Below are 14544 nucleotides of genomic sequence, written 5' to 3'. Positions count from 1 at the left end.
GTTATGTATAAGGTTGTCCGTATTTGCTCTTGGGTGTAGTGCTTTGTGTATTGTCATATGTTTCCTGGTTTTCTGATCTATGCTGCGGAGTTCTGCCTTCGTCCATTCCACTATTCCTGCGCTGTATCTGATTAATGGCACTGCCCATGTGTTTATGGCTTTTATCATATTTCCGGCGTTGAGTTTTGACTTGAGTATCGCCTTGAGTCTCTGCATATATTCTTTCCTGATCGTGTCCTTCATCTCTTGGTGTTTTATATCCCCTCCTTCCATTATTCCCAGGTATTTGTATCCTGTCTCATCTATGTGTTTCATGTTGCTCCCATCTGTAGCTTTATCCCTTCAGTTCTCGTTACTTTGCCTTTTTGTATGTTGACTAAGGTGCATTTTTCTATTCCAAACTCCATCCTCATGTCCCCAGATACAATCCTTGCAGTCTGGATTAGAGTATCTATTTCCTTGATGCTCTTACCATACAGCTTGATGTCGTCCATGAACATCAGATGGATATTATTAGTATTGCTGCTCATCTCACAGTCCTCCAATTCGACTGGGTGGTATTTATAGTGTGGGGTTCCAGGTTGCATCCTGCCTCCTTAGGAGTCCATCACTTTTCTTACTATGTGTGTCGTTTCTAGGATCACACTCTTCTGCATGAGTCCTGGAGCTACTTCAGCCTCTAGTTTTTCTAGATTCCTTTTCAGGGATCTTGGGATCGTGCCTAGTGCTCCTATGATTATGGGTACGATTTCCACTGGCATATCCCATATCCTTCTTATTTCTATTTTTCAGATCTTGATACTTATCCATTTTTTCCCTCTCTTCTCTTCAACTCTGGTGCCCATGGTATTGCGACATCAATGAGTGATACTTTCTTCTTGACTTTGTCAATCAACGCCACATCTGGTCTGTTTGCACGTATCACCCTATCCTTCTGATACCATATTGTCCCAGAGGATCTTTACGTGATCATTTTCTATCACTCCCTCAGGTTGGTGTTCGTACCACTTATTACTGCAAGGTAGCTGATGTTTCTTGCACAGGCTCCAGTGGAGGGCTTTTGCCACTGAATCATGCCTCTTTTTGTACTGGTACTGTGCAAGTGCCGGGCATTCGCTTGCTATGTGGTTTATGGTTTCATTTTTCGTATTGCACTTCCTACATATGGGAGAGATGTTATTTCCGTCTATCGTTCTTTGAACATATCTGGTTCTTAGGGCCTGATCTTGTGCCACTGTTATCATTCCTTCAGTTTCCTTCTTTAGCTCTCCCCTCTGTAGCCATTGCCATGTGTCATCGCTGGCTAGTTCTTTAGTCTGTCTCATGTATGTCTGTGCATTGGTTTGTTGTGCCAGTCCTCCGTTCTGTTTGTCATTCTCTTGTCTCTGTATATTTCTGGTCTTTATCTACTTTTATTAGTCCTTCTTCCCATGCATTCTTTAGCCACTCGTCTTCAGTGGTTTTCAGATATTGCCCCAGTGCTCTGTTCTCGATGTTGATGCAGTCCTCTATACTTAGTAGTCCTCTCCCTCCTTCCTTTCGTGTTATGTATAGTCTGTCCGTATTTGCTCTTGGGTGTAGTGCTTTGTGTATTGTCATATGTTTCCTGGTTTTCTGATCTATGCTGCGGAGTTCTGCCTTCGTCCATTCCACTATTCCTGCGCTGTATCTGATTAATGGCACTGCCATGTGTTTATGGCTTTTATCATATTTCCGGCGTTGAGTTTTGACTTGAGTATCGCCTTGAGTCTCTGCATATATTCTTTCCTGATCGTGTCCTTCATCTCTTGGTGTTTTATATCCCCTCCTTCCATTATTCCCTGGTATTTGTATGCTGTCTCATCTATGTGTTTGATGCTCCCTCTGGTAGCTTTATCCCTTCAGTTCTTGTTACTTTGCCTTTTTGTATGTTGACTAAGGCGCATTTTTCTATTCCAAACTCCATCCTGATGTCCCCAGATACAATCCTTACAGTCTGGATTAGGGTATCTATTTCCTTGATGCTCTTACATACAGCTTGATGTCGTCCATGAACATCAGATGGTTGATTTCTGTTGCCTCTTTTCCTGAGTTGGTACCCAGCATCCATCTTCTGTAGCACTTTTGTCATGGGAATCATGGCTACTACGAAGAGTAGTGGGGACAGTGAGTCGCCCTGGAAGATCCCTCTCCTAATATTAATCTCTGCTAGTCTTATTCCAGAGTTTGTAAGTATTTGTATTCCAGTTGCGCATTGTATTTTTTGAGGAAGCTGATGGTGTTTTCCTCAGCCCCATATATTTTCAGGCATTCTATTTAGCCATGTGTGTGGTATCATGTCGAAGGCTTTCTTATAGTCTATCCATGCCATGCTTAGGTTGGTTTTCCTTCTCCTACTGTTCTTCATTACCATTTTGTCTATCAGGAGCTGGTCTTTTGTGCCCCTACACTTCCTTCTGCAGCCTTTCTGTTGGTGGGGATGGTGTTTGTCTCCTCTAGGTAGTTGTATAGCCTTTCACTGATGATACCTGTTAGTAACTTCCACATTATTGGTAGGCAGGTGATAGGCCTGTAGTTACTGGCTATATTTCCCTTACTCTTGTCTTTTTGTACTAAGGATGTTCTTCCTGTGGTCATCCATTTGGGTGCATGGTGATTTGAGATACAATGCTGGAGTTGTTCTGCTATTCGTGGGTGTAGGGCCTTGAAGTTTTTGAGCCAGTATCCATGGACTTCATCGGGACCTGGGGCTTTCCAGTTTGGCATTTTTTCTTTAGTTGGTGTCTTACTGTGTCTGTCGTGATCTCTGTGAATCTTTGTTTTATTCTCCTGTTTCTTCTTCCTTGACTTCCTGGAGCCATGTTGCATGTTTGTTGTGTGATACCGGATTGCTCCATATGTTTTCCCAGAGTCTCTTACTTGGTTCGGCTTCAGGAATTTCTGGTGGTTGTCTTCCCCTCTTAGTTGGCTGTATAAGTCTTTCTGGTTGGTTCCGAATAGTTTTTTGTTCTGTTGGTATCCCTTATTCCTGTTTCATGTACCATTGGATCTTATGTGCTTTGGCCTAAGCCCTCTGTTTTTTACATCTTCTATTGTGTTGTTTAGTCCACTCTCTTGTACTTTGTATTTCTCGTCCAGTTCCTCCCTTGGTTTTCTTGCTTCTTAGCCTTTTTTCTGCCATCTCTTTCAGTTTACTCAAGTCAGATCTCATCACCATGATTTGCTTTTCCAGGTGCCTTTTCCATGGAGGTTGCTGTTTTGTTTCTGTTGGGTTGGTTGTGCTGGTGTGTTGTGTTCGAATCCCCATCATTCTGCTACTAATCTTGCTCCTGCATATGTCAAGTTATTTGTTTCTGTAATACTGGTGGTGTGTATATGCCCATTATTTCATTGACCTCACTTGTGTTCTCTTAATTTCTTGGTGTTGTAGCTTTCATGGAGGGGATCTTTGTTCTCTCTGTATCTGGCTCCATCCATTGTCTATCTTTTCTACCCATTCCGTCCTCTCTGTTACTTTCGTCGGTGGTTTCTTCGTGTGTCGTTATTTGATACCTCATCATCCCTGTCGTCTTCTGTGGCATCGTCTCTCAGTTCGTCTTCGTGTAATTCGTTGTCGTGTGACATTTCCCTTTCCAGTTCTTCTCTTTCTGTTGGGGAGAACCAGTTCTTTTCTTTATGTTCCTTACTTGGTCTGCCAGCCTCTGCTCTGTTTGGGGGGTGTTATTCCTCTCATTCCAGATGTTGACCAATCTTCTTCTATATCCTCTCTCCGTCGGGTTGCTTCTGATGTAGCATCTCCATATTTCCTTATTTTCTTCTCTTGTCCATTTCTTCCTTTTTTCTTCTGTAGCTCCAATCTCAGGCTGTTGATTTCTGTCATTGTGGTGATCAGTTGCTGGATGACGGCCTCCAAAGTACCTGACGTCTTCCCCTTCATTGGGTTGAATACCTGGTTGCCGGACGAAGCTCCTCTGTTGCCAGAGGTTCCATTTACGTCGTTGTCGTTTATTCCTTCATTTCTTTCCATCATTGCTGAGTTTTGCTATTTAACCTATAGCTGGACCCGACCCATCAGGGATAGGTACTCATTTACAGGTGAGTAGACTGAGGAAATTATGGTAAAGATCCTTTCCCAAGAATCAACGCCGAGGAGAGCGGTCACCCATCCAACGACTGACCAGCCCCAATGTTGCTTAACTTGACTTAAGTCCATTGACGACCTAACCCACTCCTCCACGGAGCCACATTATTATTATTTTTTATTATTTATTATATTATTATTATTATTATTATTATTATTATTATATATTATTATTATTATTATTATTATTATTACATTATTATTCATTTTATTATTATTATTATTATTATTATTATTATTATTATTATTATTATTACCAATGCCTACTACTAAACTACTACTTTATTAATACTTTTCTACTTTTTCTGTTACTTTATTTCTACTACTTTACTACTATTTTTACTACTTTATAACTGTTTCTACTTCTGCAATTATTTTTCCACTAAATAATCCTATTTTTTCCCATATCCTTACTATATCTTTCTAATTTTTTGCCAATGTGGTAAAAAATATTCATTGATATATACACAATGTTTTCCCATAAGAATATAAAGGAAAAATATGAATAACATAAAATTTAGTGGGAGCAAGTAATGATTGATACTCGCGTCGACAGGGGTCTCATGCGGTATGCAAGCATTTGCAGCAATGCAAGAGGCCAGTGGCGCAGGGGTTAAAAACATATATTACATAGTAGTCTCTCTAAGTTTTTTACTTTTATTCCAGCCTCTGAACACCACATCTCTCCCCCCCACTTACTTATTTGTAATATAATATCATCACCAAACACTGGCCATGAATCTTAGCATTCTATATTACACATCACAATACTACTATGCTAAAGCTAAAAAATATTTCATTTCAAAAGTGGATTGTATTTAAAATTATAACCAATTAGAAAAGATGGTCAAATCAAAGAGTACAATATTTAAAAATGATATTGTTATGTACAATAAAGTTTCATACATACTTACCTGGCAGATATATACATAAGCTAAGACTCCGTCGTCCCCGACAGAAATTCAAATTTCGCGCCACTCGCTACAGGTAGGTCAGGTGATCTCCGGCCTGCCCTGGGTGGCAGGACTAGGAAACCTAATCCCGTTGTTTCTATCATATTTTCTCTCTTCCAACTGTCTCCTGCGGGGAGGCGGGTGGGCCTTTAATTGTATATATCTGCCAGGTAAGTATGTATGAAACTTTATTGTAACATAACAATATCATTTTCATACAATCAACTTACCTGCATCATATATACATAGCTGATTGGCACCCTTCGGTGGAGGGTAAGAGACAGCTACTATATGGAATAGACAGGTAAACAACATATGTTGTAGGTATAAATAAAACCTGGTTCCTACCTGATAGGTGGTAGACTTTGGTGGGTGTTTTTGCCCAGTTAGTCCTGCGTCACCGTCAAGGAAACTTTAGCGAGATATGTGATCTATGGCCAAGAGTTCTTGTGGGTCTGCCGATGGGGTCTTACCCACTTACTCAGCAGACCGCCTAAAAGGACTTTGTCAATGGGTGCTGATCCACTTATATGACAATACACCTTATGAAGGAGCACACAACCAATCCCGACCACCTGATCCTAACCATGTGTTAGAACTAAGGATTGTTACGAGTTATCCCCGAACTCGTCACAACAACCGTAACTCAAAAAACCACTAACGCACACATACATAATTTTTCAAAAAAAAATTATACTCAACTAATTGGATATGACGAGAATTCTCTTATGAACAACATAGACGGCCGCCCGTGCGAGCCTGAATCCTCCATTGTTCGAAGAGATTCTCGACCATATCCAAACAGAAGAACAGTATATACATTCTAAGGATTGGTGTCGGCTCCCGTACCCAGAATCGTATCTGCCGATACGATAGGACCTAGAGAAAAGCACTTCTCATACGTCACACGCACGTCTTTCAAGTAATGAGATGCAAATACCGAGTTGCATCTCCAATATGTCGTATCTAATATGTTTTTAGTGACATATTCTTATAAAACGAGAGAGACGTCGCAACCGCTCGTACTTCATGAGCTTTACTCTCAGAAGTTGTAATTGTTCGTCCGGACAGACCTTGTGAGCGTCCGTAATGAGTTCCTTACAAAGAACGCTAGAGCGTTCTTTGACATCAGTCTTGTGGGGTCTTTGACCGCGCACCAAAGACCTTGTCTAGAGCCTCCCAACTGACGCTTCCTCTGAAGATAGAACTTCAGAGCTCTAACAGGGCATAGAGACCTCTCTGCTTCTCTGCCTACGAGACTAGACATTCCTTTGATTTCGAATGACCTAGGCCAGGGATTCGTGGATTCTCGTTTTTCGCTAAAAACAGAGTTTTAAACGAGCAAATCGCCGAGTCTTCCTGAATCCTACTTTATCCTGCAGAGCTTGTAACTCACTAATTCTTTTTGCCGTCGCTAACGATAAAAGAAATAGGCATTTTCTAGTTACGTCTCTAAATGAGGCCTGATGAGGAGGTTCAAATCTATCCGAAGACAGATATTTGAGGACTACGTCCAAGTTCCAGTTCGGAGGTACTGGCTCCTTAGACTTTGACGTCTCAAAAGATCTTATGAGATCGTGGAGATCTTTGTTATTTGCCAGATCTAAACCTCTGTTCCTGAATACAGCCGAGAGCATACTCCTGTATCCCTTTATTGTGGATACGGCTAGATGCGATTTTACTCTCAGGAATAGCAAGAAATCAGCAATTTCCGCTATAGAGGTAGAGGAGGAGGACAACTTCTTGGCTCTACACCCACAAAAAACCTTCTAAAGACCTCCCACTTCGACTGGTATACTTTCGAAGTGGAGGTTCTGCGAGCTCTCGCGATCGCGCTTGCCACTTCGCGAGAAAAGCCTCTCGCTCTGACAAGTCTTTCGATAGTCGAAAGGCAGTCAGAGCGAGAGCGGGGAGGTTTTTGATGGTACCTCTTGAAGTGTGGTTGTTTGAGAAGATCCGTCCTTCCTGGTAGGGATCTTGGAAAGTCTACGATCCACTCTACCCACCTCCGTGAATCCATTCCTGGGCCGGACCAAAAGGGGGCTATTAAAGTCATCCTCGTCTCTTTTGACGCCACAAACTTTTTCAATACTAACCCCAGGATTTTGAATGGGGGAAAAGCGTACACGTCCACTCGAGACCAGTTTAGCAGGAAGGCGTCTACCATAATTGCTCTTGGGTCTTCCACGACCGAGCAAAACACTGGGAGCCTTTTTGAAATGTATGTTGCGAATAGATCCACGTGAGGAGTTCCCCACAGAGACCAGAGATCGCGACATACTTCCTCGTGCAGAGTCCATTCTGTATGAAGGACCTGGTTCCTCCTGCTGAGCCTGTCCGCCCTCACATTCCTTACTCCCTGTACGAACCTTGTCAGCAGGGAGATGTTCCTGTGAGACGTCCAAAGTAATAGGGTCCCTCGTGAGTTCGTAAGGAACGAGGAGTGAGTCCCTCCCTGTTTCCGAATGTAGGCAAGTGCGGTGGTGTTGTCCACGTTTACTTGTACTACCTTGTCTCTCACCAGAGGTTCTAGGCTCTTCAAAGCCAGGTGAACGGCGAAGAGCTCGTTTGCCAATTTTATGTGCCAGGACACCTGTGCTGGTTCCCAGGTGCCTGACACTTCCTCCGAGCCTAATGTCGCTCCCCAACCCGTCTCCGACGCGTCGGAGAACAACACTAGGTCTGGGTTCTTTGATCTTAGAGAGACCCCTTTGTTCTCTTCCAGAGGCAGCAACCACCACTGTAGGTGTGCCTTTACCTCCACTGGAATGGGGAAAACGTCCGACAGTTGTCCGTTTTTCCAGCTCCAAGACTTCTTGAGGAAGAATTGAAGTGGACGGATATGAAGTCTTCCGAGAGGGAAGAATTGTTCCAGCGAGGAAAGCGTCCCCAGAAGGCTCAACCATTCCCTCACTGACGTTTGCTGTTTCTCTAAGAAGAGAGAGATTATCCTCAAACCTTTTGCGGTTCTCTCTTGCGAAGGAAAAACTCGAAAAACCCCGAGAATCCATCCGAATCCCCAGATAGACTAGTCTTGTCTGGGGGTCATCTGAGACTTCTCGAGGTTCACAAGCAATCCCAACGCCTTGGTCAAATCTAGAGTTAACTTTAGGTCCTCCAAACACTGTCTCTCCCGCGTCTGGCCCTGATGAGGCCAGTCGTCCTAGGTACATCGAGACATTCACTCCTTTGAGATGAAGAAATCTCGCCACATTCCTCATCAGGCTTGTGAAGACCTGAGGAGCTGTGGACAGGCCGAAACACAAGGCTCTGAACTGAAAGATCCTTCCCCCCCCGTCATGAAACGGAGGTACTTCTTCGATGAAGGGTGGATCGGGACGTGAAAGTAGGCGTCTTGGAGATCTAGAGACACCATCCAATCTCCTTGTCGTAATGACGCTAGGACTGAAGCAGAAGTCTCCATGGAGAACTTCTCCTTCTGAACAAATTTGTTCAGAGCGCTGACGTCTAGTACTGGTCTCCAGACCTCCCGAGGCTTTCGCCACTAGAAAAAAGGCGATTGTAAAACCCCGGGGAGTTTTGATCCAGTACTAGTTCTACTGCACTCTGTCCCACATTTGTTCCACCATTGATCGAAGAGTATCCCTCAGCACAGGATCCTTGTACTTGGCTGATAGTTCCCTTGGTATAGACGTTAGGGGCGGAGTATTCAGGAAAGGGATACGATATCCCTTCCTTATGATCTTTAGTGAAGACGCGTCTGCGTCTATCAGTGTCCAGGCTTCCACGAATTCCAGGAGCCTGGCACCTACTGGTGTTTGGAGGAGAAATGTTTCATTTGCCCTTTTTAAAGGGACGAAAGGCGGACCTACCTCTTCTCTCTGGAGCCTTCCTTCTTGCGGGAGGTCTGGAGATCGGACCACCTCGAAAGGGCTGCCTAGAAGTGCTAGGTTCTTTCTTGTCCGACACTAAAGCAGGTTTCTTCTTCCTAGCTGACTGCGTCAGAAGATCCTGTGTCGCCTTCTCAGTTAAAGAGTGAGCTACGTCCTTTCACTAACTTAGAAGGAAACAAATAGTCCGAAAGAGGAGCATATAGCAGAGCTGCCCTCTGCGCATGCGAGACTGCCTTTGTTAAGAAGGCGCCATACAACTGTCCTTTTCTTCAAAAGACCTGCTCCAAATAATGCAGAGACTTCCAAATATGCCATCCTGTACTGCTTTGTCGATGCACGACAAAATGCATAACAGGGCTTCAGGTTCGATTCCCTGCGAATCGTGAGCTTTCTTGGACATCACCCCAAGGGACCAATCTAAGAAGTTGAATACTTCCAATACATGGAAAAGTCCCTTGAGGAGATGATCCAGTTCCGGAAATACTCCAAGTTATGCGGGCAGAATTAAGACTAGGACGCCTTGAAGCGTCAACTAACGTCGAAAAGTCTGCCTCTGTAGTAGAAGGGAGAGCGATACCCATATCCTCCCCCGTCTTGTACCATATGCCTCTTTTCCCAGCTAACCTTGCTGGAGGCATGCAAAATACTGTCCTGGTTAAGTCTTTCTTCGACCTTCAATCCAGGCGTCTAAGGCGTGTAAAGCCCGCTTCATCGAGATGGTGGGCTTCATCTTCAAAAAGACGAACGAGTCTTCTTCGCCTTCGCACGGTCGAAAAGAGCGAGCGCGGAGAAGGAGGAGCAGCCGGAGTCAACTCGTCTCCGTATTCCTCCAGAAGCATGGTTGTCAACACCTTATAGTTGGACAAGCCCTCTCTTCCAAGATCGTCATCCTCCGAGTTTCGTTCGAACTCCTGATAATCCTGAGTTTCTGTTCTCCTTTCAGAATGTTCCTCTTCTGGGGGGGACAAACTCCTGATCGGAGAGGGCTAAGGGAATGAAGTCTTTCCTTTTTCCCGTTCTGATCGACTTGGAAGCCGTCACAACCTGCGGCTTCTCTCGCGCTTTAGAAGACGTCATGTATGACGCTTCCCGCTCTCCGAGCGTCATGTATGACGTCTCTTGTTGACGTTTAGAAGACGCTTCGCGTCCGGAAGACGCTTCGCTTTCTAAGGGCTTCTACTACGGCGTCACAATCTTGGACGGAGCGTCACGTCTAAGATCCTCTTGATTTGACGCTTCACTTCTAAAAGACGTCTTCCGAGCAGGTGCGAGAGGACGAGACTTCTTAATAGGAAGCGTCACGTCCTTCCGACGGGGCGCTAAAACTCCCACAAGAGATGATAGTTGTTCTTGCACCGCCATAATGATCTTCCTTGACGCTTCTCCTACGTCTAGCGCCTGACGCCCTTCGTCATCACTCGGGGAAGAAGCATGATGGGGTACTTCCTCATAAGCGTCAGGTGACGTTGACGCCACCTTCGCCTTCTTAATAGCAGACGGGCGTCATCCGAGAAGCGCTCCGGGCTAGAATCAATGTCTTGCTTCATATGACGCTTCAGCGGTCTCGATAAGGTCGACTCCTTCCACCCTCGTTTAGGTGAGGGAGAGGGAGAGGACGAGAAACACTCGCGAAGGACGCTTTTCCTGTAGCGCCCTTGAGCTGGCTGCCATGAAGCAAAGCTAGCTGAAGGGACGATCTGACCGTTGGGGATTCCCCACGACCTCCTTAAGGCTTTCGATTTCCTTCTCCTTCTGGGCATGTGAGCTTGAACGAGGTCTAGGCCTGGGAGCGCCGCAGGTGACGATCAAACGCCCCCTCCACAACACTGATAGGGCTCACTTCACTAAAATTTTCACTATCACTAGCCTTACCTTTCGAGTCCGCCATCTTGGACTTCATGTCTCGAATCGTCGCTTTCAGATTGGCGATTTCCGATGCCGAATCCGAAAAGACACTCTGAGAATGAGATTTATAGGGAGATTCTCCAGAAGTAGGGTTAGAATTATCATTTAAAGGCTCAATAGGCCTTGAATTCACACCTTTCAGTCTTCTAACTCTATCCCTCTCTAACTTCTTCAAATAAGAAGTCAAAGTCTTCCATTCTTCTGCATTCAAACTCTCGCATTCCTTACAAGTGTTAATAGCAGAACACTGCACCCCCCTACATTTACGGCATACAGTGTGAGGATCAACCGAAGCTTTCGGTATCCTCACCCTGCAGCCTACATTCACACACATTCTCACACTCACATTAGAATCAGACATCCTGAGAAAAATCCAAAAGAGTTATTCCAAAAACAGTCACAGTAGCGAATGCCAAAACACGATCCAAATACGTCACCAAAAGTCGAAAAAAACGTTTGATCAAATGTTGAAAAAAAGAATCCAAGTCAGGAGGTAATAACAACAATGTTGATACCACCGGCGACAGAGAAAATATGATAGAAAACGGGGATGGTTCCTAGTCCTGCCACCCAGGGCAGGCCGGTAGATCACCTGACCTATCTGTAGCGAGTGGCGCGAAATTTGAATTTCTGTCGGGGACGACGGAGTCTTAGCTATGTATATATCTGACAGGTAAGTTGATTGTATGAAAATAAGTGTTCAATACAGACATACCTCTCTAAATGATCAGAACCCTCTTCCAACCCTGCCAGAATACCTGACAAAAACCCATTGAGTCCAGGACGGAGTCTTTGTCCCAAAGGAACAAAGTGGGTTTCATACACAGTTTAAAAAGGGCAGATCTGACATTCATTGCAGCACTGCTGAACAATGGAAATAAACCTGCAAAGAGACAAGAAAACATATATACAGTATGTACTAACCCAAAAAATGTAGTACAATAAACAATTTAGGTTGCATCATGTTTCTTTGAAAAACAATTTTTATCCATCCTAATTCAAGAACAAAGAAGGCAAACACAGTTTGACTATAATAACCATACAATTGTGTCATAAAAATTCTACCCAAACATTTTACCAAAAGTATGACCTGAGATACTACTACACTACACCACAAATGAAAATGAAACCAAATATGTGAACTACATTCAGCAGACAGACCAGTTTGTCATATTTTACAAACAAAAATCATCCTGACCTGCACTATAAATAAAAAGTTCTTGAGAGAGACGATTGGTTCCCATGCACTTGAAGATAATATCATATGTCTCCAAAGCTTTCAAATGAACCCCTGATGGCAATGCTGGATGCATGCATTGAGCTAATCGCTTGCTGATAGTAATGCGCCTCGGGACAACAGGGTACTTCATGTGGGATAATAATACCTGTTAAAAATATAAAGAGAGAAACTTATTGCAACAATTAACGTAAATGACTGCCAAAGAAAGATATTCAATCTTAGAAAAATGTATTCATCATGATTCACCCAACTCTATTAAATATTATAGTACATTATTTACTTTTATATTTTGTGCAACTTAAGAAGACGAAGTGAGGGAGGATGATCTATTCTTTAGGCAGAAATTTAGTACAATTGTGTTAATTTAACATTTACTATAAATCTCACAAAATTCCACATGGTAAACAAGTATACGTATATAAAATCAGACCAGTGGAAAAAATTACATGGATAGATGTGCCTCAAAGACTTGACTTAGTCTGTCCAAGGAAACCCCTTCATCTGTTTTTGAACTGGCCAGCAGAGGTAATATTCACACAATCTGCTGGTATGTATTTTGAAACAAATTACCAGCAGAAGTTCCCACAGTGTATGGCACTGAATTTTATAAGTATATTTTCATCCACTGATATGGTTTGACTATGTCTGAAGGTAAAATGAGGTCTGCATTTTATGTTAATTTTTGCCACTGAATATCTAAAATGTTACTAACAAACTTGCCTCTTAATCAATCAGACACACACACATGCACACAGGGCAAGAGTGAGAGAAGATTACAAGAAGTGGCAACATAAATTTAACTATAAATTAACATTTGTTGTATTACATCAACTGAAAATCTCATGTGTGGCAAGTGACTTGATATTTCAAAACTAATAAAAGCATGTAAAGAAAAAAACATTTCTATGTACTGTACAGCACATGTAAATTAACGGCCAACCAATGAAAAAAGCAGATAATTTCCTCTCCCTATTTCAAACACCTTTTATGCTTCTGTCTTAGCTCTCTAATCGGCTCCGTTACATATTTATCAACCTACTCCCCAAAAAATGATATTTTAATGATAAGATAAATTTTGTTCATACTTACCTGGCAGATATATATATAGCTGTATTCTCTGTAGTCCGACAGAATTTCAAACTTACGACACACACACGCAGTGGGAGGCCAGGTGGTTAGTACCCATTCCCGCCGCTGGGAGGCGGGTATCAAGAACCATTCCCATTTTCTATTCAGATTTTCTAGTGCCACTGTCCCCTGAGGGGAGGTGGGTGGGCACTATGAATAAATGTATATATCTGCCAGGTAAGTATGAACAAAATTTATCTTATCATTATAATATCATTTTGTTCATGAGACTTACTGTCAGATATTATATATATAGCTGAATACCATCATTGGAGGTGGGAAGAGACAGAATAGGATTTAGGAAACAAATTACATGTAGGTAATTGACACCTTGGTTCCTTACTGTTAGCATAGCTGACTTCGTGATTACTGTCACACAAGTCTGCTTCTGCTTTACTAGTCTCTCCAGCAAGGTATAGCTGGTGAGTTCTAGATGATCTGTCAACGGGGGCGTGACCACAATGTGACTAGACCATATTGACCATACTATGAGGGCAACGAAACAAAACAACCACCTGACCAAGCCTAACTAAGTTATGATAGCATAACTTAAGCTAAGGGACTGGGAAGTCCGCCTCTGGTGGCCGACCCAACAACCATAAAAACACAATAATAAAATTAAAAAACACTTCCTAACAATTTTCTTAAGGATAGGATGAGTGTCACTCTCTGCCCCCAAAATTGTATCTACGGAAACGTATGGCCCTAGCGAACAGTAGTTCTCATATGTCGTTTTCACATCTCTCAGGTAGTGTGAAGCCAACACCGAGTTGCTTCGCCATAAGGTGGCACCCAGAATGTCACCGAGTGCCATATTCTTCTGAAATGCCACTGAGGTTGCAATCGCCCTCACCTCGTGAGCATTTACTTTCAACAGTTTAAAATCACTATCTTGACAGTTTGTATGAGCCTCCTTAATAGTATTCCTTAAGAAGAACGCCAGTGCATTCTTCGACATTGGCAAGTCTGGCCTCTTCACCGAACACCACAGATTGTCCGAAGGACCTCGACTTTCCTTCGTTCTATCCAAATAAAATTTGAGAGCCCTGACAGGGCACAGGACTCTCTCTGGCTCTTTTCCAAGAATTTCCACCATACCCTTGATTTCAAAGCTCCTGGGCCAAGGGTTAGACGGGTTCTCATTCTTGGCTAAAAACGTAGGGTTTAAGGTACATACTACAGCATTATGTCCTTTAAAGCCTATATGTTTGCTGATGGCTTGAACTTCACTGACTCTCTTCGCCGTAGCCAGAGCGGTTAGGAAAATAGCCTGTCTGGTCACATCCTTCAACGTCGCAGAATGGAGAGGCTCGAATGGACTGGACATCAGGAACTTCAAAACCA

The 14544-nt window shown here is 43.2% G+C and overlaps 1 pseudogene; it reads right to left on the bottom strand.

The window, feature by feature from the left end:
- LOC135209771 (protein dopey-1 homolog) overlaps nucleotides 1–14544 on the bottom strand; it is an 85175-nt pseudogene that overhangs the window by 39927 nt on the left and 30704 nt on the right.

Source organism: Macrobrachium nipponense, chromosome 38, assembly GCF_015104395.2.
Source record: "Macrobrachium nipponense isolate FS-2020 chromosome 38, ASM1510439v2, whole genome shotgun sequence".
Taxonomy (NCBI): Eukaryota; Metazoa; Arthropoda; class Malacostraca; order Decapoda; family Palaemonidae; genus Macrobrachium; species Macrobrachium nipponense.
Note: the sequence above shows the minus strand (reverse complement) of the source record. Positions and strands in the feature narration are given on the sequence as shown.